The sequence below is a fragment of the Perca fluviatilis genome, chromosome 5, assembly GCF_010015445.1.
Source record: "Perca fluviatilis chromosome 5, GENO_Pfluv_1.0, whole genome shotgun sequence".
Lineage (NCBI taxonomy): Eukaryota > Metazoa > Chordata > Actinopteri > Perciformes > Percidae > Perca > Perca fluviatilis.
Window position 1 is genome coordinate 15,207,088 of NC_053116.1, and position 22,851 is coordinate 15,229,938.

General features: G+C 40.9%; 2 long non-coding RNA genes across 2 annotated transcripts in view; one reads left to right on the forward strand and one right to left on the reverse strand.

Moving 5' to 3' along the window:
• The first annotated feature begins 654 nt into the window (after positions 1-654).
• LOC120559279 overlaps positions 655-22,851 on the forward strand; it is a 33,386-nt gene continuing 11,189 nt past the window's right edge. The window contains exon 1 of the long non-coding RNA XR_005639237.1: positions 655-851. This is a non-coding gene — a long non-coding RNA (uncharacterized LOC120559279). The remainder of the gene's footprint in view (positions 852-22,851) is intronic.
• LOC120559278 lies at positions 6,883-7,537 on the reverse strand. The gene is made up of 3 exons (XR_005639236.1): positions 7,330-7,537; positions 7,023-7,086; positions 6,883-6,911 (listed from the first exon to the last, which is right to left on the reverse strand). It is a non-coding gene; the product is annotated as an uncharacterized LOC120559278 (long non-coding RNA).

Sequence of the window (22,851 nt, forward strand, 5' to 3'; positions counted from 1 at the left end):
GTCAGCTATCAACATGGGTGTGCATCATGATTATGAAAATTATCATGCCATTTAGTGCTGTCAAACCACCCTCAGCAAAAGCCTAAACACCTGTTTCTACAGAGAGTGTTTAGTTGTAAAGATGGTACCAACCACAAATGGCTAATTAACACAACCCCAATTCTCATCATTGTTTTTGAGATGTTACTTGCTGTGAATACCTTGTCTGATAGGCTACAGTATTGTGGCATAGTATCAGGACTTCCTGGCTAGTGTCTGTCGCGCACAGCTAAGGGCGAATGGCCGGATGATGGGCCTATTTGGGAAAAAGTCCAGGGCTGTTTTTTAGCCCCAGTCCATCCCTGCATAGTAGAGGAATTACCGTATAGTACAGGAGAAGCTCGCAGGCAGTTTCGACTTACATTAGCTGTTTAAGTTTAATTACTAATGTTAATTAGCATTTTAGATAGCAATAATTTGTCTGTGCCTTCGTTATCTCCTTACATATACCTACTCTCTCCGTTTCTGCACGATTGAGAATGATTGAGATTTCTCTTGGCACAGCTACCAGAAGACTTACAACTTTCAGACAGGTTGCTCACCTCACATCTACATCTTCAAGCTCAGTTGGAGGCTGCGAAGTAACGCTCAGCGCTCACCGGAAAAGTGCTTCTAATATCCTTCACTGGTCTCCGTCCAGAGCAACGGGATCTGTTGGTCCATTATATATACTGTCTATGCACTTGACCTCCCGGCCGTGTTTGTGCTTTTCGGAGAATTTTTTTATGAAGTTATCCGTCACATAATGTGGCTTGCTACATGTTTATTTGTGCTAACAGACCCTCCAAGAAGTCAGCGCTCCAGTTATTTTGGTGAGTGATATATTTTTTTATTTTACGTTAGCATTATTAGCATGTTAACTAGCTTATTAGCTTTGGAGCAAGACACCCAGCTAATGGTAGCCAAGTTAGCCACAGTTAGTAACATTTAACCGGCATGCACCGAAGTCAAAACGTAACTTAGACACACATAGACAAGTGCTTAAATGTAGCTTGACAATACTGTTGAACAGAAGGTGTTTGAGTGAGGTTGGAAAATAAAGGTTCAAACAATAGAAACTGTTATCCAAGCCACTTTTGACTCGCAAAACTTTAGACTCAAAACTATTTGACTTGACTGTACAGAGGCTTTTACAACAGCGTGCTGCATGTGACGCCTTTTGCGTATGGGGTCATTTGAAAGACCCACACGCACATACGCACAGAAAGTCATCGATTTATAGGTAGATAGTTAGATGCCTCCACATAATACATTGGTTGTGTCCGTTGCTCTTTCAGTTGACAGTGCCCTATGCCAATGCGCACTGCGGTATTTGATGAAAAATTATTTAAAGGCAAATGATTGGTGTTTGTGCTTGATTTTTGAGTCTGTGTAGGCACATACTTAAAATAAAAGTAACATGATTTCATTTTATTCTCATCTCCGACTTCAATTGATCATCTTTACCGGTGTTTTTGAATTTTGTCATTTACACAAGGTTTGTGTTGTTGTGTTCTGTTGCACTGATTTTGCATTGTTGCTGTATTTTTGAATAGTTTTTATGTGCTGTAAAAATAGGAGGAATCGTTTTCAGAATCATTCTGTTGCAATGACAAAAACTCACAAATACATATTTACCACTCACATGTCCAAAGGTTGAGAAAACAGTTGAAAAGCCCTTCTGTGTACTACTGATTTTGCAGTTATATATTTGAGAGTGTTTATGCTAAATGACTGCCTTGAGGTAAGGTGGAAATCAATAGTCCCTGTTGTATTTTAATGTTTGCTAGGTCAAAATGTCTGTTAAACGGAGAAGCCGTGATTTTGAATGACAAAAGAAAGAACAAAGTAAATCAGACACGTAAAATAGAGATGTCAAAAATTATGTGGCATATTGTTGTTGCAGAAGATAATATGTGCTAAGCGATTCACCTTGTTTTGAAATAATTGCATTCACAATTATAGCAAAAAAAGAAAAAAAATTATTGTCAAGAGCTTTGTGTTTTGCTCTGCCTCACCTGCTCTCCACCAACATGCAGTCACATTCACAAGGAGGGTGGAAATCCTGCTGCACGTTTTAATCAGTCAGTCTTTGTCTGCCTTTCTGCGTAGTGCTGTGCAGCAAATGAAAAGTAAGCAAGTGATTATATAGAGGCAAGACACTGACAAAGACGCTGCAGTAGTTCCTACTGACTACAGAAACCTCTGTGAAAATCTTCCTTTGAGGTTCCTGATAAAAACCTTCATTTTATGGATGTTTGTTGGCAGCTTTATTTGTTATAATCGTTTTATTTCTGCAGTTTGAACTTGTATTGATACAGATTGGACATTTGCACATTTCAAAGGAATAAAACCATAAATGTTTATAAAAGTTAAAATCATCAGAGTAGGACAGCTTTATTTGTCACCACATGACAACACCTTACAAATAACCTCCACAGCACCGCACATCTGAATGTGGCAGACACACACAGGTGGCTGCTATGTATCTTTGACTCCATTTAGTGCAGCTTCACTCAAATTTAAAGCAATGCAATTTACTACCTGAGCTACAGCTGCAACAGTGGCTCAGCAGCTGTAAAACTGCTACAGCCTAAATAAAGAAGAGTAGATGATCTCAACCAATATAAAACAAAATAACAGCAATAATATGCTATTTGCTGAATGTTTTTATCCAGATCACCAGACAGTACTGTGAGTGCATACATTGTATGCCACCACAGTAGGAATAAAATCCAACAATAATAGCAACTGTACTAGATTACACAATTAGTTCCGTGCATTTACGAAGCACTAGTATAATAACTACAAAAACAAGAACTGAATATTGAAACACTAAATACTATTATGTCAGTGATTATGTCAGTTTGTGAGCTACAAAGTATTGTGGTTTATTGCTCCAAATAACAAGTTATATTAAAGTCACTATGTCCTAATGCCAGGAATAACAAGCTCTACATTTCAGTTGACAAAACTGAAGCCAGTAGGACCCATTGTTTTAATAAATTACTAAGAGTTTTGAGTTGTAGGGCCGCGTGGCAGAGATAGGGACTCGAGTCGCACTTAAGTTGCACACACAGTGACTTCAGACTTGACTTGCGACTCGACCCAAAAGACTTCAGACTAGGGTGACCAGACGTCCCGGTTTGACCGGGACAGTCCCAATTTTGAATTGTATGTCCCAAGTCCTGACAAAAGCCTGTCGGGGCGCTAAAATGTCCCAGTTTACACCAGGAGCGACGTGAGCCGATTTTGCGGTGGCTTCAGCCCCGAATGTTTTAAGTGTAGCTCCGAATGTAACTTTGTCCAGTTTATTCTTCCAAGGCGAATAGAATGGGCAGCTCCGTGCGGGGTCCGACCATGCTGTATCTGTTGCTATAACCTAGCAACCGTCTCTACGTCAGGAAAGCTGTGAAAGGTGAAGTTTTCAGAGGAATCATAGCCAAATCGGTCTAATACATTGATGCCATTAACACAAACCCAGCCAGCAATGACATGTGGGGCCCAGATGAGGGCTTCATGGGCGGCAAATGTGGGCCCCATTATGGGCTTGCACCCGGGATCCACATTGGGTCAAGCCGTGGAAGCCCAGACATACTAAAAGTGGGACCTGTAAGGGTACTGCATGGGTCTTAATTGGGCACTTCATGTCAGACCCATTTGGGCCCCACCTGCCCAAATGGGTCTAAAGTGGGCTTGCACCCGGGATCCAACCATGGCTACCCAGATGGGCTTTAAATGGGCTCTGTAAGAGTCTTATGTGGGTCCTAACTGGGCAATTCATGCCAGACCCATTGGGGCCCCACCTGCCCAAAGGGGTTTAAAGTGGGTTTGCACCCAGGATCCAGCCGTGGATGCCCAGATGGGCTTTAAAAGGGACCTATAAGGGTGTTATGTGGGATCTTAACCGGGCAATTCATGACAGACCCATTTGGGCCCCACCTGCTTAAAGGGTGTTTAAAATGGGCTTGCACCCAGGATCCACACGGCGGCCAGCCGTGGATGCCCAGATGGGTTTTAAGTGGGACCTGTAAGGGTCTTATGTGGGTCTTAACTGGGTAATTCATATCAGACCAATTTGGGCCCCACCTGCCTAAAGGGGTTTAAAGTGGGCTTGCACCAGGATTCAACCATGAATGCCCCTATGGGCTTAAAGTGGGCTCTGTAAGGATCTTATGTGGGTCCTAACTGGGCAATTCATGCAAGGCCTATCTAAGCCCAACCATGCCAAATGGTTTAAGGAAACAATCTAAGAAAAATGAAGAATGAATATAAGTCCAAGATAAATACAAGACACTTGACGCTTTGAACTGCAAGAAATATATTGTTAAATTGAACAACAAAAATGATCTTTAAAAAACAATTTAAATGTCACAACATACCGGTAAACAAATCAAAAATATATTTTTAAAAAATCTCTAAAAAAAACATCTCTCCAAAAAATACATTAATACAAAATTGTTACATCGAACCACAAACATAATCTTTAAAAAAACAATTAAAATGTCACAACATACCGGTAAACAAATCAAAAATATGTTTTTAAAAAGAATCTCTGAAAAAAAAAACACCTCTCCAAAAAATACATTAATACAAAATACACTCATGGGGTCTGTGTGGTGGACGCTCCTTTTTCTCTTTGGGCTCTTGCAGCCCTCTCCCCTCCACGGTCACGTGCGCCAGTAAACCACTTCCAGCCATTTCCACTTCTTTGCGGTTCACATTTTGAGTCATTGCATTACTCTTCAGTGCACCTAAAAACAAAGGAGCATCTTTCAATGGGTTGTCTCAGTCCGTTTTTAGCGCTAACAGTCACGGAGATATTCAAGCAGTTTAGCACCATGGATTTGGTTTTCTAGTTTGTGCTCCCCTTTCTTTGAAAAGAAGTCAGTTACCAATTGTTTCCCCTCATTCTGTTTTCTCTCCTCCTCCTGTCTTTCCTTTCTTTTTGGTAGCCTGATTTGGCTTTCTTTGAGAAAGACATTTCTACAGCAGAAGTTTGTGCTCCACCAGACGCTCTCAACTGATCTAGCTAACTTAACCCTTGTGTGGTCCTTCGGGTCCCAGTGACCCGAAGGACCACACAAGGATTATGTACTTCCCTTTACTTTGTTGAGAATTGCTCTCTAAACCCTGTTTCTTGTAAAGTAAGTAAGTTAAGTTTATTTCTAGAACACATTTAAACACAGTTTAAGCTGACCAAAATGCTGTACAAAAAAGAACTAAGATGCTGTATTAACCCTTGTTTTGAGAGCAATTCTCAACAAAGTAAACGGAAGTACATAATCCTTGTGTTGTCCTTCGGGTCACTGGGACCCGAAGGACAACACAAGGGTTAATGCATGCAGGTGGATTAAACCATTTGGCACATTAGCAAGGGGGGGGGGTGGTGAGACCTTTTTGTATACAAAATGTAGTCAGTCAGTCAATCAACCAAGTTATTCAGCCAATACACTAACTTTACATTTCATCTGATATGCATTATGAAATGTTATTAGGAAATATATATTATTATATTCAGGTAAAATAAAATATATTCCAGACTTTTCAAGGGCCCTCTCTCCCCTTGGGTCCTGGTAATCAGTATTGGTTTTACCCCCGGTCCGATGCCCCTGGTGTCTGTGCCGCTGCTCGTCTCTATTTATCCAGAGAAAGTGAACACTAAGCGACGCACAGGTCTGCTTCAGAGCTCCGTGTGTTTGAGTCAGACACTGCATGAAAAGTGGGATATCCGTCCCCGTAAACGCCCGGAAATCCCCCTAATTTTCGGCAGTTATCGACAATTTACAGGCTGTGAACGTCACGTTCGTCTGTGCCACATATTGTCGGAAACGAACCATGACGTATGTGGAGAGCCCCCGCGGAGGTGTTAAAGGATCTAATTAGAATATGAATAGCAGCGACACCTCTTGTGTCCAGAGAGCGTCTGGCCTGGCTGGAATTTCCTCACTCGCTATTGGATGAAACCACTACTTTTAAACAAGAAAAATCTCTCTTGATTGGTTGACATGTCTGTCACGGGTTAGGCCATTGGTCAACCTGGGCCATTATTATAATAATAAAATTATGTATATATATTTTATATTTATGTATTATATGTATTTATTTCATGCTATGTTGTATATTCATTTCATGGTTATCCTAATTAAAATGATTTGCCAGGAACGTGCTGTTTATTCAAAGATAGAGCTTTATTGAGAACACAAACGCAATCAGAAAAAACTATGTACAAAGCATCGGAGACACACAGCACACACAACAAATATCCCTCGCTCACGAGGAGCAGCACCGTCCACATCTAACCCGCGGCCGCCTCGGAGCTGGAGGTAACCGGCAGCATTCGGTCTTAATTCGGTCCATTTTGCAGACGCGTCTGTTGGCGTTGTCTTGTAGGTCTATGGTGCGCGCACTTCCAAATGCCCACCTCACCCGCAGCCAGCACACTCTGTCTCGCTTCCAGCAGCTGTAAAATCAATAAATAAAGACAATCAGTACTGCGCGATATACTGCTTACGGACACAACACATCTATGAAGACACCTGAAAAATATTACCATTGACCAAAAATGGATCTAATCTTACCCTCTTTTCTTCTCGACCGACTCCGAGCTGAACTCTCTACAGTTTCTGCCCGCGATGCCACATCTGGTTGTTTCTAGCTGAAGCTCCTGTACTGTCTCGTCATGTCTTACAGGCAGCTGGAAAACAATTATATGAGAGTGGTATGAATAAAAAAACAAACATAAGTCACAGTAAAAGTAAACAAGGAAAGATGAAAAAGTAAAAATTACTTACAAACAGTGGCGTCATTATCAGCGTCATGTAAATCTGGACTTGCAGACAGCTCCGAGCAAATATAGCTAGGTCACGGCCTCATTATGAGGCGAGGTTAGTCTGTAAAAAAAAAAAAGTATGGTTAAGATCGGTATCTATTTACGTATCTATGTCCTTATACAGAAGAATTAATGAAGTTAATTCAATGAAAGCATATTCTTTAAATCTTACCCTTGCTCCGGTTCGTAGCGCCTGCTACAGTTTGTCTCAGAGTTGTGAAGACGGCGACTGCTTTCTGTAAATTACAAGATAATAAAAATACACTTTTATAAAACAACTCACCCGCTCAGCTCTGTAATGAATGGCGCTGAAAGCAGCCACAGTTCTGTACTGCTCGCGTTTAAACTTGGTGGGGTTTAAAACATTACTGCCAAGTCTAAGTAGCCTGTTTAACATCCAAAAAGACGGTCACTATCGATCAAGAGTTAATAAACAGTACAGACTAGGCTCGCCGTTTCATTAATAATCATATACTTACGTTGTCTTCTTTTCTGTGAGCGCATCTTTGGAGCCCCGGAGGAGACATGGAGGAGAGAAAAAACCTGCTCCAAACGTCTTGAACAACTCCTTTGGGTTTCCAATTGAAGTTTGACAGAGTGTACAGACAACTATTTTACCAGTTGGCCTGAAATATTTAATACTCCCATATTTCGGAAGCTTTTGCTCTAACTCCTAACTCTCGGATGTCTCGGACTCATCTCCCGCCGCTTTTCTTTTTCAAATGGAAGCAGTGAGGGGGGGGGGCAGAGTGATAGAGAAACAAAGAGAAGCTGATTAACCAGCAGGGCGCGAACAGCGCACACACTGGTGTGGAGGTGAATTACAGTGAGTTTAAATAGATTACTGGGAAATCTTAATAACAATAGGACAATTGAAGTCTAGATTATGAGGCAATTTCAGCAGAGCCAACCGCTTCATATGCCATGGACATGTGAATATGGTGCTGAATTTGCCAGTATTTTAAGAAGACAAATGGCTGGGACCTTGTCATGCAGTGACAAAGCTGATATGCGAATATGTGAAGCTCAGTGTTTTGGTGTCAGCAGAAAGACTTCTCTTAGAAAACTGTACAGTGGAGCCTCTGTCTCCATTCCACCAGACAATGTTGGATGAGCAAGACCAAAGACTGTAGTCATGTCACTATGCACAGTGGTTGTACATTTTACCTTTGTGGCAAAGCCTGTAAAACTAATTGTTGAAATAAATTATTTTGTGTATCTCTTTTACATAACATTGGTCATTGCTAATGACATACAAAGTAATTAATCTAGCATACTTTCATTAAATAAATCAATTCAAGCTAAAATTGAAGAGTCTACAATTAGGCTATACTGAGTCTGATCAATTTTAAGAGATTTTCTTAAAATTAAGTTAATACCTTTTAGAAAAATGTCACCTGGGGTAAAACTCCCCCTGCTGCTACCATGATTTGCATTTGTATAGCTCACAGCATTTTCATTTACATGTGAAAGCCTCCCCTAGAATTAGAGGAAGGGGGGGTCATGGGGGGACAACTGCCAAGCAAGGCCCACGTCAATTTCCGACAATTCACGGCAGTTTTCGGTATTGCCTGTAAATTGCCGTGTACAGCCGTAAACCTGAAGTTCCACGACAATCTACAGTGCCGCATACTGACGAAAATCCCACTTTTCATGCAGTGTGACCCAGAGACTGGAAACGTCGCGTAATGAAAGGTTGACAAGTAAACGTGTGGCTGAGGGGGTATGGAGTTATATTCCTATCTTTAATCAAGAGCGCATTCTTTCAATTTGAGAGCATTTCTCACTGATATTACGTTCAGATTTTGTAATAATTTCCCTCAAAACCTTGCTCTCACACTCAAATAGTCACTGCTCGCGCTTGGATTTGCTCTGCTTGTGCTCAAAGTTTGTGCCCGCGCTTGGATTTTCTCTGCTTGTGCTCAAAGTTTGTGCTCGCGCTTGGATTTTCTCTGCTTGTACTCAAACTTTCTGCTTGGACTCAGATATGTTGTTGTTTGGACAGATTTCCTGCTCTCAGCTTTGAACCTTCTCCTCGCACTCAGGCTGATTCTGCTCACTTGCAAAGTTTCTGCTCTCGGATTTCTCCTGCGCGCTTGGATTTTTTGTGTGTTATAACCCTATCAAAAGTCAACAACCAATAGAATGCCAGCTGTAGTGTTGACCAATGAAATGATCCCAACCCCGTTGAGGGTGCGTTCACTTTACTTTAGAACGTCTGTTGAGGGAGGCTGCTCTGTAACCTGACTGTAACCAAGTTTATATATCCCCGCGCCGTTTATAGCTTTATTATAAGTATATGTCAACAATGTGCACAGAATGGTCGACACACTTTCACACCTGCACCCGTCAGGAAACGGAGAAAGAGAAAGCTTTGAAGTGGGACGTATGAAGTTATGTCCACAACTACGAGGGTGAGTAACATAACTTAAGCACCTAGCTAGCTAGCTAGCATATGGCGCTAGCATATAGCCTAGCTTGATGTCCAGAAACAAATATATGTTCTTTATTGTATAGCTAGCTAGATTGAACGACATATGACGGACAGTGTGTGTATATGTGATGACCCTACTTTGTATTTTTTCCTCGTTTGGTTAACCATGTTCCTGGGATTTGGCTAATTTCATGTTAGAGCCAGTAGTAAAACATAAACTGTAATATAACTGAAAGAACACAAGAAACTGGATTGTTTGTGTCAGTTTTTGCATCACTGTTGTTTGTTGTTCATCAGAATTTAGTCTTCATTCCTTCATATAACATTAGTTTGAAAATAGATTCATAGCAATCTGTATAAAACGTAATGTTAAGTTCAATTTTATCACTATAATAAAAACAGATCTAGAAATTATATGGTTTCTTATTTGCTCCTTAAATAGCAGTTATTTGTTTAATTGATACAAAGCAAACTGAACTGAAAAAACAAGTATTTTGTTTTACTTTCTTTTCATCCAGGTGGGGCTGAGGGGTTTGACCCCTGTTGATCTGTGTGTCATATCACCAACCCATGATAGCTAGAATTCACCCTGCTACTCCAGATCTACCTGCTGTATGTCTGGCTACAGACTACAACCATCTGCTCCAGATCTACCTACTGTATGACTGGTTACAGACTACAACCATCTGCTCCAGATCTACCTACTGTATGGCTGGCTACAGACTACAACCATCTGCTCCAGATCTACCTACTGTATGGCTGGTTACAGACTACAACCATCTGCTCCAGATCTACCTACTGTATGACTGGCTACAGACTACAACCATCTGCAAGTTTTGTTTGTAGTGAACATCATCAACAGCTGCACTTAAAGTCTCTTGGGTTCATATGGGACTTGGTTGTTCTCCATACTGCATCAAACACTGTATTATTTTTTTGTGTTATATTAGTACAGACAACAGTAAGTATCATTACTTAATCACAGTATATATTATTCTGGTGTACACTGTTGACTTGACTCCATGCTATTGACTATACTTTAGCTTGCCACCTCAAAACTTTACCTTAATTGCTCTTGTATAGTTAATTTATCTTCTACTAGTTGTACATACCTATTTAATTGAATTATTCTTAATTTGTGTTGCCATACCTGAATCATCCCTCTTGTGAACACTAGGCCTATCTTATCTTTATTCATAACCCTGCTCACAAACTCACCTGAACCTGGGTCATCTGTTTGCCAATATCAATGTTCCTGCTACAGTAAATCCTATAGGCACATTGTACTGCTTCACCGTAGTATGAACCATACACTTTTAAGGTTTTGTGTCAAATATTGTGCAATTTGTTATGAATTACTCATTGTTTTGACAAGGTAAATTAAAGCTATTTACCAAGTGTCAGCTCTGGTAAATTTAATTGTACTGTTTTTTTTTAATAAATGTTATGGAACATGAAAAAACAATTTGCCTTGATCAGGGTTTTAATTTGTTGCAAATGTGAACATGGTTTTAATAATCTGTATCTTATTGCTCTGAAAAACTACAATGATTTAAGAAATAGCAGTGATACTTATCAACATTTATTGAATTGATTGAATATATGGACAGACATTACAGGCACCTATTCATGTCAACAGAGAAAACAATAATTTGTTCTGTTTTTTGTTGTTTTATCACTTTGATTATACGCTGATGGTGCAGAAAAGGGTGAAGTCCTTGTAGATCTCTGGCACTTTGAGGACAGACCGATCCAGGAACTCTCCACTGTTGTCTTTGTATAGTATGCTCCTATTAAAGACAGATTCATAGACATCAACACGTATTATATTAGGTGTACATAGCTTGCTTTAACATCATTACTATCTTACCTTACCTTCTCTGATTTGGTTTTGTGGACATCAGTAATTTTCTCTCCCAGGCCTGGTTGTGCACCCTGTGAATTTAAGCAAGAAACATAAGTGTATGTAACATGATTTTACTATTATATTATTATTATTTTTACAATTGCATTATTATCAGACTTGCCAACCTTCTTGGTTTGTGCTACTGCTGCCTGTCCTCTGCACACAGGTGAGTGATGTGCTGACTGGCACAGGTCCATGCACATAGTGCAGCTGTGATGCAGCTCAACGGGTACTTAAGTCACACCTGGAAGAAGAGAAACAAACCAACAAAATACTTGTTCTTTCTGCTCAGTTTGCTTTGTATTAATTAAAAAATTACATTTAAGTTGCAAATAAAGCATATCATCTCTAGATCTGTTTTATTAGTGGTGAAATTGTACTTAACAGACTGGGTCCGTGTACTTTTTCGTTCATTTGATTTTCATTTCATAAACAGGTATTAAAAACAAATGGTTATTTGATTTTCGTTTTAAATCATGGGGATCAGACCTCCGGTGCTGGGTCTAATATTCTAATATTAGCTGCTGCAGCTAGCTAGCAGCTAGCTACCAGCCCTGTGAGCTTGGTCCCCGCGGTTCGCTCCCGGTGCTGACTGACTCTGGTCCGTCTGCAGAGCTGCGTTATCCGCTCTAGCTGACCTGGGAATCTACCGCGGCGTGATTTATTCATATTTTATTTACTTTGCAGTGATATGCTATGCACTGATGTCAGGCAGGCTTGCTGCTGCTTTTAGTCTGAGCCTGTGAGATAACTAAACTTCCTTTGAATATAACGTGCATATAAATAGACGGAATAAATAAAAGTCCCCGGAAATAAATATAAGTAAAACATATGTATTTAGGCTATTGAACTATAATGACTAATGCCTATATATGTATTGCCTCATTTATGTATTTCATGTTCCATTTCATAGCCATATTTATTATGTAAAGGGGCAAAAATGGACGATCAGTTGCTCAGGAAGTTATAGACTACAGTTTCCCTCAACAGCAGCCGGGACATTCTAACGCTAAACGTGAAAAAGCTTAACGTGGTAACTTAATGTACCTAAACAATGATCAATCAGATATCAATCAGTTATCAGTCACATAACGTCCATAATAATTGGACTTTGGGTTAGATTTTTGACAGTTTTCAGTAGTTATGAGGAGCAATATGAGAGAGAAATTTGGTAATCATTGATCATTGTTTAGGTACATTAAACCACCTCTATTTGTTTCTGGACATCAAGCTAGGCCATATGCTAGCTAGCTAGCTAGGTGCTTAAGTTATGTTACTCACCCTCGTAGTTGTGGACATAACTTCAACGCGCCCACTTCAAAGCTTTCTCCCGTTTCCTGACCGGTGCAGGTGAAAGTGCGCGACCATTCTGTGCACATTGTTGACATATACTTATAATAAAGCTATAAACGGGCGCGGGGATATATAAACTTGGTTACAGTCAGGTTACAGAGCAGCCGCCCTCAACAGACGTTCTAAAGTAAAGTGAACGCACCCTCAACGGGGTTGGGATCATTTCATTGGTCAACACTACAGCTGGCATTCTATTGGTTGTTGACTTTTGATAGGGTTATAACACACAAAAATCCAAGCGGCGCGCAGGAGAAATCCGAGAGCAGAAACTTTGCAAGTGAGCAGAATCAGCCTGAGTGCGAGGAGAAGGTTCAAAGCTGAGAGCAGGAAATCTGTCCAAACAACAACATATCTGAGTCCAAGCAGAAAGTTTGAGTGCAAGCAGAGCAAATCCAAGCGCGAGCACAAACTTTGAGCACAAGCAGAGAAAATCCAAGCGCGAGCACAAACTTTGAGCACAAGCAGAGCAAATCCAAGCGCGAGCAGTGACTATTTGAGTGTGAGAGCAAGGTTTTGAGGCAAATTATTACAAAATCTGAACGTAATATCAGTGAGAAATGCTCTCAAATTGAAAGAATGCGCTCTTGATTAAAGATAGGAATATAACTCCATAGAGGGGGCGCCCTATGATCATGTTTAATAAACACGTTTTATTTTGCTTGTCGTTCTAATTCTATTATTAATGGGAAGTAGACCTAACACACGGTGCCCCCAACACATTTGACGCCCTAGGCAATCGCCTTGGTCGCCTATGGCAATCGCCGGCCCTGGTTGACAGCTATGCTGTAATGTATATCGAAATATCGGAAATGTGTTTAAAACTCATATCACCGTTATTGAATAAAAGTCTATCGTGATATATTAATTATTGTCCAACCTCTCCCGCTGTTTTTTTGGTTAGATTCTACATCAGATTAAACGGCACAAACCAAAAATACAGACCACTGTACAATCTGCAGTGTTATTTTTCTGGCAACATAATATTTCAACTTACCTCAATTTGTGAATGTCTGATATGAAGTTCTCCTCGAAGTCACAGCTAGCAGCAGTGCTTTCCGAATGGACTGTTAACATTTTGAGCGCGAAACAAGGACATACTTTAGTCATTTTAAACCATTTCAAAAACCGATACCGATATTTACCGATATTGAATTTTAAAGACAATATCGGCCGATAATATCGAGCATAGTTATTTCTGCCCCAAGGGACAGGCGTCTGGGACTGGGCTATTATTTGAAGTGTTACGGTAGGCCTGCAACCTTTCTGAGTGTCCACTAATCAGCATAATTTAACACAGCGTAAACTTTGACCTATTTTGATGTTTTTTACATTTTTGGGAAGTTACATTTTTCATTTTCTGCACGACTAACAAAAATGACTGATGGATTGTTTTGGCAAAAGATCTACATGTATGCAATGTTTGTTCTTTGGTGACTAGCGTGACTTGAAATGTATTGAGTTACAATTACTCAATCTCAACATGCTTGATTAGCCTACATGTAGAGTTACTACAAGTTACTAAAAATTGTACAGTAAGTAATTACATAACTCAATAGGCCTACATAGTTACTTTGCGCCTCTGCCATGCAGGACCCATATATGTGTTCCCAGTTCAAACCCATGGCTACTTGGCCCATACAAATGCCATGCAGGACCCATATATGTGTTCCCAGATCAAACCCATGCCCACTCGGCACATAAATATGTCATGCAAGACCTATGTGTTCCCAGATCAAAACCATGCCCACTTGGCCCATAAAAATTCTATGCAGGACCCATGTGTTCCCAGTTCAAACCCATGGCCACTTGGCCCAAAAATGCTCATTGGGGGGCGCATTTTTTTTTTTTTTCAATTTATACCCCTTTTTTTTTTTTAAAAATAAATGGGGGAAGGAAATTTTTTTTTTTTTTTTTAAATAAACCTTTTCCCCTCCCAATATAATTTTTTGAAGGAAAATTTTTTTTTTTTTTTTTAAAAACCCCCCCTCCCCCCTATTTTTTTTTTCAACAATTTTTTTTTTTTTTTTTTAAAAAAACCCCCCCTTTGGAAATAATTTTTTTAAAACCCATTTTTTTTTTTTCACAAAAAAAAAACCCCCCCTTGGGCATAAATATGCTATGCAGGACCCATATATGTGTTCTCAGTTCAAACCCATGCCCAATTGGCCCATGCCTGTCCCTTATGGGGCCCATGTAATCAGCTCATATGGGCTTCCTATGTGGGACTCATACTACAAAACCTACATGGGACCTGCTGATTTCACCCAGCACAAAGCCCATGCCCACACAGTAACCATGGAGCCCGTACTTAACCCATCTTGGCCCCACATGTCATTGCTGGCTGGGAAAGTTTAGGAGGGCAATACTAATGATTTAGTTTGAAGTTCCTGTGACGTGACGTTTCCAGTCTATGGGTCAGACTCAAACACACTGAGCTCTGAAGCAGACCTGTGCGTCGCTTAGTGTCCACTCTCACTGTAAAATGCAAGGCAGCTTCAGGTTTAGCTCAGCTGTGGACAGGCTGCGGCAGATGTGTTGCGTTTGTGCTCCGTGTATTTCTGCAGTAGTTTCGGGTTTCCACCTCCAATGTAGAGCAGCGTACAGCTACTTCCCTAGCTAAACCCTTTGTCTCATTCAGAGACCAGAGACCCAAGCGGGGCTCTGTGTCTGTCAGAAGGTCTGAGATCTACCGTATCAGCAGAGCTATCACGTAATGCACAGCAAACTATGGTGCAGGTAGCCTATAGATTATTTTCTGAAATATAGTGATTTTATTCTTGTAATAGCCCATTATAACTTTATTTTTCTCAAAATATCACGACTCCTCCAAATCACAGAGAACACAGATATATTGTATTTTGAATGTGCACAAAGTTTTGGATATTGCTCAAACACATCTGAAATATTACAGTCCAGGGGTTTATTAATACATTAACAACAAAAGACGCAAAACAGGAGGGAGGAGTAAATGATGCCTAGGCTACATGTGTGCTGACTCAGATATAATTAGAAAAGTCGATCCAAAGGAGAATAAATAGATGAAAGCAATACAGAATACCTGAGAGCCTTACTTCAATATATTCCATTATGTTTTTATGTTTGGATTGTAATCTATGTTTCTCTTCACATAAAGATATTTGCAGCATATGTTGATTCAGAAAAAGGTAGAAATAGGTGCATACAAATTCACCAGAATGCAGGAAAGTATGTTTATGTGTTATGTTTTTTATGTGAAGTGTTTAATGCTCAAAATTTTCAATAAATCATTTTAGTTCTTTTGGTGTTATTGGAATAAATAACACTTCAAATTAAAGCTGCGAGCAGCGATGGACGGGGCCCTCGCGCCTCTGCGAGTTCAATGATACCTCACACAATACTCTACCTTAGATGGGTCAGCATTTATAAAAGGGGGCGTGGTATAAACATAGGGGGAGGGCCAAACCATCACCAATGAAGAAGGAAGTCTCTGCTGAGTTCAATGATACCTTACTCAAGGGTCTACATCAAACCGGTCAGTAGTTATAAAAGGGGGCGTGGCTAAAGCTTGAGGGGGGGGGTCAAACCATCACCAATGAAGAATGAAGTCTCTGCTGAGTTCAATGATACCTCACACAAGAGTATACCTTTAACGGTTTAAATGTTATGAAAGAGGGCGTGGCTTAAGCATAGGGGGCAGGACAAACCATCACCAATGAATAAGGAACTCTCTGCTGAGTTCAATGACACCTCACACAAGACTCTACCTGAAACGGTTCAAATGTTATGAAAGGGGGTGTGGCCTGAGTAAGTGGGCGTGGTCATATTATAGGGGGTGGCTCAGTATCACATGTAGATCACACATTATAAGTTTCATGTAACTTGGATGATGTTTGTCATATAAGGCAGATTTCCTGGTGCCAGCGGGGGGCGCTATGACCAAAAGTCAATTTTGGCCTATAGGTGTCCTCAGGCCTGGACCCTTGTCAATCATGAGAAATTTACAAATTGGCAGATACGACAACGTACACTCAAGTTACAACAACTTCTTTGTTCATCGCTAAACACTCAAAATGTCCGCCACGCCCACACCGTCTGACGAAAAGTTTTTCTTTTAATAACTTTTCATCGTTAAGGTGTTGGGATGGTACAGACCAAGTTTGAAGTCCATCGGATGAAATCTCTAGGAGGAGTTCGTTAAAGTATAGCACCTTGACTTTTAGGCCTACTTCCTGTTGCCACTAGGGGGCGCTATGACTTTAAGTAAATATCGGCCTTTAATTGTCCTCAGGGTTGGACTCTTATGAATCCTGAAAAGTTTCGAGCCAGTTGGACAATGTACACTCGAGTTACAGCCACTTCCTGTTTCGGCGGCGAAACGCACAAAATGGCCGCCCCGCCACGCCCTATGACGAAAAGTTTTTCTTATAACAAATTTTCATCTTTAATGTCTTAAGATGGCACAGACCGAGTTTGAAGTTGATCGGATGAAATCTCTAGGAGGAGTTCGTTAAAGTATGACGTGGAAATGGCCAAAATCGCACTAATTTCGAACTTTCAATTCAAAATGGCGGACTTCCTGTTGGGTTTAGGGTATGGCTCCAATGAAGGTTTTTGTACAGCTTGACATGTTACATACGTCTACCAAGTTTCGTGAGTCTACGTTAAACGCACTGCAGGGGCTCAATTATTTTAACTTTCTAGGGGGCGCTAGCGAGCAATTTTTGTGTGCCTATTTCCGAAACCCTTTAAATACGTACATTTTCACCAGACTTGGGAGCCATTTTGTGCGTTTCGCCGCTGAAACAGGAAGTGGGTGTAACTTGAGTGTACATTGTCCAACTGGCTCGAAACTTTTCAGGATTCCTAAGACTCCAACCCTGAGGACAAATAAAGGCCGATATTTACTTAAAGGGAAATTTCACCGCTGGAAAGCTGAATATATCTTTAAATTGGGTCACTAATGTAGTAGAAATGTGAAAAGAAAATTTAAATTGGTGCCTTCTTGGCCGAGATAAGCCAGAAAATGTGTTTTTGGCTCATATGGATGAAAGACACCAAATCCCAGAATGCACTTGCTTTGCTGCTGTATGAGGCCACTCCCAAGCCACGCCTACCCTTTACAGACAGACAGTGAGACGATCAACTCAACAAGTGTGTTTTATTGTCATTTCAACCATATACACGACAAAACGTTTCACCGTGGCTCAAGTGGTGTTACACATTTAAAACATGCTTTTTTTTTGCCACAACTGATACATTATCCGGACTTCTTTCAGAGGATTGATTGATAGCTCCAGAGTGAACAGAACTGTGTCCATGGCAACGCTCTGCTATGCATGGCAATGGTGTGTTATCAAGAAATAACAGACCGCATTCTACATTAGAATTCAACCAAGCCATGTAATAAAAGAAGGCTAACACATAGCTACTAGCATTAGCTCTTGGTGGGTTGTGGTATAAACATCGAGTATAAACACAGCCGTGCATTTGCGTGGGATGTAGCTAGAATTGTCGGCATTTTACAGTCACAAACTCCACCAGCAGTTAGCAGTTAGTTGGATACAAATCACCCCATTTTTGCAACAGGCAGTCCGGGGTAACACAGCCCACCTCCACTAGTAGTGTTACCCGGTGACAGCAGGCTGGATTGTCCACAGCCATAGATATATAGTCCACAGCAATATTTCCATAACAACAAAAACACAGCACAGCAGTCTCTGAACTCGCGTTGGGAGTTTCGTTGAAGTTGGATGTAGTCCAGTTTGTTTAATGAGCGGACACTTGCAAGCAGGATTGGTGAACAGATGGCTGGCTAGCGTTAGCTTTCCACCGGCACACTCGTTCAACGCTCCCCGCTGATGAGGTCACTTTACCGGCCACAGGAATCGAGCACCACCGCTGGTCTCCGTGCAGGCGAAGCTCGCGTAGTGTGTGGAGTATTGCGTCTGTAATAAAGTGTCCTGCATATTCTCCGATCTGTACCAATGTATCCCGGTGGTACACGTGTGCGGTAGTTTGAATGCACATAATTGTTGTTCTAAAATTTCCGTCGGGATGAACAGTTTCTGCTCCTGCTGAGAAGCTAAGCGAGGTTTCAAGATGGCTGACACTCGTTTTTTCCTCGGCAATCTCCGGAAAAAGCCGACAGTCCAACCCCCTTTGGGCTATGCGGAAGTGGCTCCTAATTCAGACTGTAGTCTTTTGCCTCTGGGCAAAAAAACCTCAGATGACGCAAAAATCGTCATTTTGCGTCATCTGAGGCTTTTTTCCAGACCCACAATACAGAGATCTCCCCTCTCAGGGAAGCATGGTCATTCTAAAATACTACCAGGTTTCTACTGATACAAAGCTTAATGCTAATTGGTGAAGTTTCCTTTTTATAGTCATAGCGCTCCCTAGTGGTAACAGGAAGTAGGCCTAAAAGTCAAGGTGCTATACTTTAACGAACTCCTCCTAGAGATTTCATCCTGCGGACTTCAAACTTGGACTGTACCATCCCAACACCTTAACGATTAAAAGTTATTAAAAGAAAAACTTTTCGTCAGACGGTGTGGGCGTGGCGGACATTTTGAGTGTTTCGCGATGAACAAAGAAGTTGTTGTAACTTGAGTGTACGTTGTCGTATCTGCCCGAAATTTCTCACGATTGACAAGGGTCCAGGCCTGAGGACACCTACAGGCCAAAATTTACTTTTGGTCATAGCGCCCCCCGCTGGCACCAGGAAATGCGCCTTATATGACAAACATCATCCAATTTACATGAAACTCAGAATGTGTGGTCTACATGTGATACTGAGCCGCCCCCTATTATATGACAACGCCCACTTACTCAGACCACGCCCCTTTGATAACATTTGAACCGTTTAAGGTAGAGTCTTGTGTGAGGTGTCATTGAACTCAGCAGAGAGTTCCTTCTTCATTGGTGATGGTTTGGCCCGCCCCCTAAGCTTTAGCCCCACCCCCTTTTTATAACTAATGACCCGTTTGATGTAAACCCTTGTGTGAGGTATCATTGAACTCAGCAGAGACTTCCTTCTTCATTGGAGTTGGTTTGGCCCGCCCCCTATGTTCAAGCCACGCCCCTTTCATACATGCTGACCCATCTAAGGTAGAGTCTTGTTTGAGGTATCATTGAACTCAGCAGAGACTTCCTTTTTAGTTGGTGATGGTTTGACCCGCCCCCTATGCTTTAGCCACGCCTCCTTTCACAGCTAATGAACTGTATGACGTAGAGTCTTGTGTGAGGTATCGTTGAACTTGGCGGGGAGTTCCCTTTTCATCGTTGACGATTTGCGGTGTCCGAGTGCCGCGCAAATGCACGGTCGCAAGGAGCGGCGTCCGTCGGTAAACCTGACGGACTCAGAGGCGCGAGGGCCCGTCCATCGCTGCTCGCAGCTTTAATTGCTTTTTAAATCTAAATTTATTCATGTATTTCTATTTTCTTTTATTGGCGCAAATACGTTGGGGAAACATATGATGAGCTGTATGTCCCCTGCCTGTAACGCATGCGCTATGCCTACATGCGCGCACTCACATATCAAAAAATGCATTGACGATGGCGATACAAAGTCCTCCAGGAGTTGTGCCTTTTGTCATTAGTTTTGCTTTCAATAACTTCGTAAACAGTGGTAGTAAGCGAACAGCTACATGCAAGGTGTGTGGCACCAAGATAAATGATGCCGGATCAACAACGTCGAACTTCATCAAAACGCACCCAGATAGGTCATTCACTTGCTAATGTGAAAGAGACGTTAAATTTTGCATATATCACAGGTAACAAGCTAACCATCACAAAGTGTTGTGCTAATGCTGGTTACAGGCAAATTGATGTGACAGACTTAGGTTAATATTTCACCAGGTCCGAGGGCTAGAGGGATATGTTAAGTAGCAGAAGATTAGACTATACGATGTCCTAAGTTGGAGACCCAATGTAAGTTCTGGATGTAACAAAATTAAGGTAGCTCCATTAAAGCATACGTGATATTTTTCCCATCACAAGTTCACATCCACTCTTGGCTGCAGTGCCCACATTTTATTACAGAAAAAAAATTATCAACTGATTTTGATACTGTACTGTATGGATGGTAGCTACAAGACATGCTTTGAATTCATAAGATTTAACAATACAGTGTTAGGGACAGATCAGATGGCCAGAGACTTGAGACTTGACTTGGACTCGTGGCAAAGGACTTGAGACTTGACTTGAACTTGCCCCTCAAAGACTTCCAAAAATTACTTGTGAACATCTCTGCCACTTGGCTACTGCAGCTTCAACAAACATTTTGAGAAGTAATCACATACCATATAGTGTTAGCTGTACAAGCTGTAGGATTTACATACGATTGCATGATGTTTTTTAGAAACGAGCTAAGAAGCTGAATCAGACATATTCACTGATAATTGTAGCCTATGACAAAATGTTGTTTACAAATATCGACTGATGTAGTGATTTAAATTAATCCTGTCATGTTTTCAATTACACAGCATGCTCAAGTTGGCTTGTTCCCACAAATAAGGTTTCTTCATGAGCAAGTCAATACTGAGCAGTTAAAATGTGTGAAATTGAATAGTTTCATCTCATTCGAGAGAGCAGGGCGTTTATAGATCAAAGTGTAAATTTGCCGAATTGAAATCTGTACTGATGGTATTTTCCCCCTGTACTCACATTACCTCAAGGTAGTGGGATGATAAGAAAATATTCACACTCAAATTTTTTTCATTATTAGATTTTTATTCCTTTTGGCCAAATTCATTCCCTGCTTAGTTGCTGCACACGCAGATTTTGGAACATGATGCTCACATCCATCCTTTCTCTCCCTTTGCATCATTTTCACTTCCACTTATACACTATGTTATCTTTTCGGACAGCTCTTATACTCAAATACCGTAATTCCTCTAATAAAAACGGTAGTCAGTTAAACGCCGGGCCTCTGATAGTGGCCGGGGGCGTGGTCAACACGGACAGATAAAGGGAAACATTTGTGTGGATAATCTCCTAATATAATATTAAGTAAAAATAAAATTCAAGTTCATTGTAATGTACATTTCTACCAATTTAATTTAACAGATTCAACAATATATTCATGCTTTTTTCCACACTTTGTTTTTCTGGATTATGGTACTCATGTAAAGTATTATTGTCCTACCGGTATTTTAGTCAGTGCGGCTGTATGTGTTACTCAGCCAAGTGTAGTTTGTAGTAATGTACAGATGCAAATAGATGGCAGTAGCTATAATGAATGTAACACAGGTCTCATTTAGTGCTAGTAACGGACTTTTCAACAACTTATTGAAAACGAACTTGAGGAGCATGACACCCAGACGAAAATTTGATTTAAAATTTAAACAAAGCGTTTTAAAGGAGGAAAACTTGGGTGAAAAAGCTGCGAGACATTTCGGCATTGACCCCAGGAGAATCCGATACCGGAAGAAACAGAAGGATGAGCTGGCAAGATTAGCCGACAAGAGCAGAGCACGGCTAGCTGGAGGTGGGAGGAAAAAAGTTAGCCTGTAGCTAGAAACAAATAGCTACCGTCTGTAACGTTAATCAGATACTGGTGTGCTGCAAACCAGCAATGTGTTTTACAAAACTACTGTATGCTCTTATTGTAATCTACCAGCGTAGTACCTGTATTTGAAATAAATACCCGGTACATTTACAGGGTTCAAACTGACACAATGGTGGTGTTTAATTCTGACCCAAATTGCTTTGCCCTTCTGGCTGTTGTTGAATATGGTGATATTTTTGCAAATGTTTCTTAAAAAATGAATGATCTCTGTCCACTGGAACGCTATGGCTTTTAATTTTAAACAGTTTATTTAAAACAATTATACTTATCAAACAGATGCAATTAGAAATAAAGGCCTGCCTCTAACAAAAGCCTGCTTCAAATAAAAGCCTGGTACCTTCTGCAGTTCAGGTAAATAAAGGCCCCGGTTTTTATTTAAGGAATTACGGTAGATTTATTCGTAAATTTGCAGGAATATAATCCTGTATATTAAATTAAGATTTTGAAATCATAACCATGTGGAATTTATATTAAGAACATAACAGTGCTAACAGGCTTTTCCCTCATATTTACACATCAATCTTCTTCCATCTGGTCTGTCATAAGTGACCTACATTACACACACACACACACACACACACACACGCACGCACGCACGCACGCACGCACGCACACACACACACACACACACTTCCTCCCTACTCTGACCCAACCTGTCGGATCTGAGCCATCCCAGGGCATTTAGCAGTGTTTGCCCCAGCTGAACCCTGGTCCACCTCACAGCTCCTCAGGGGGCATTTCTCATAGCTCAACCTGATCTG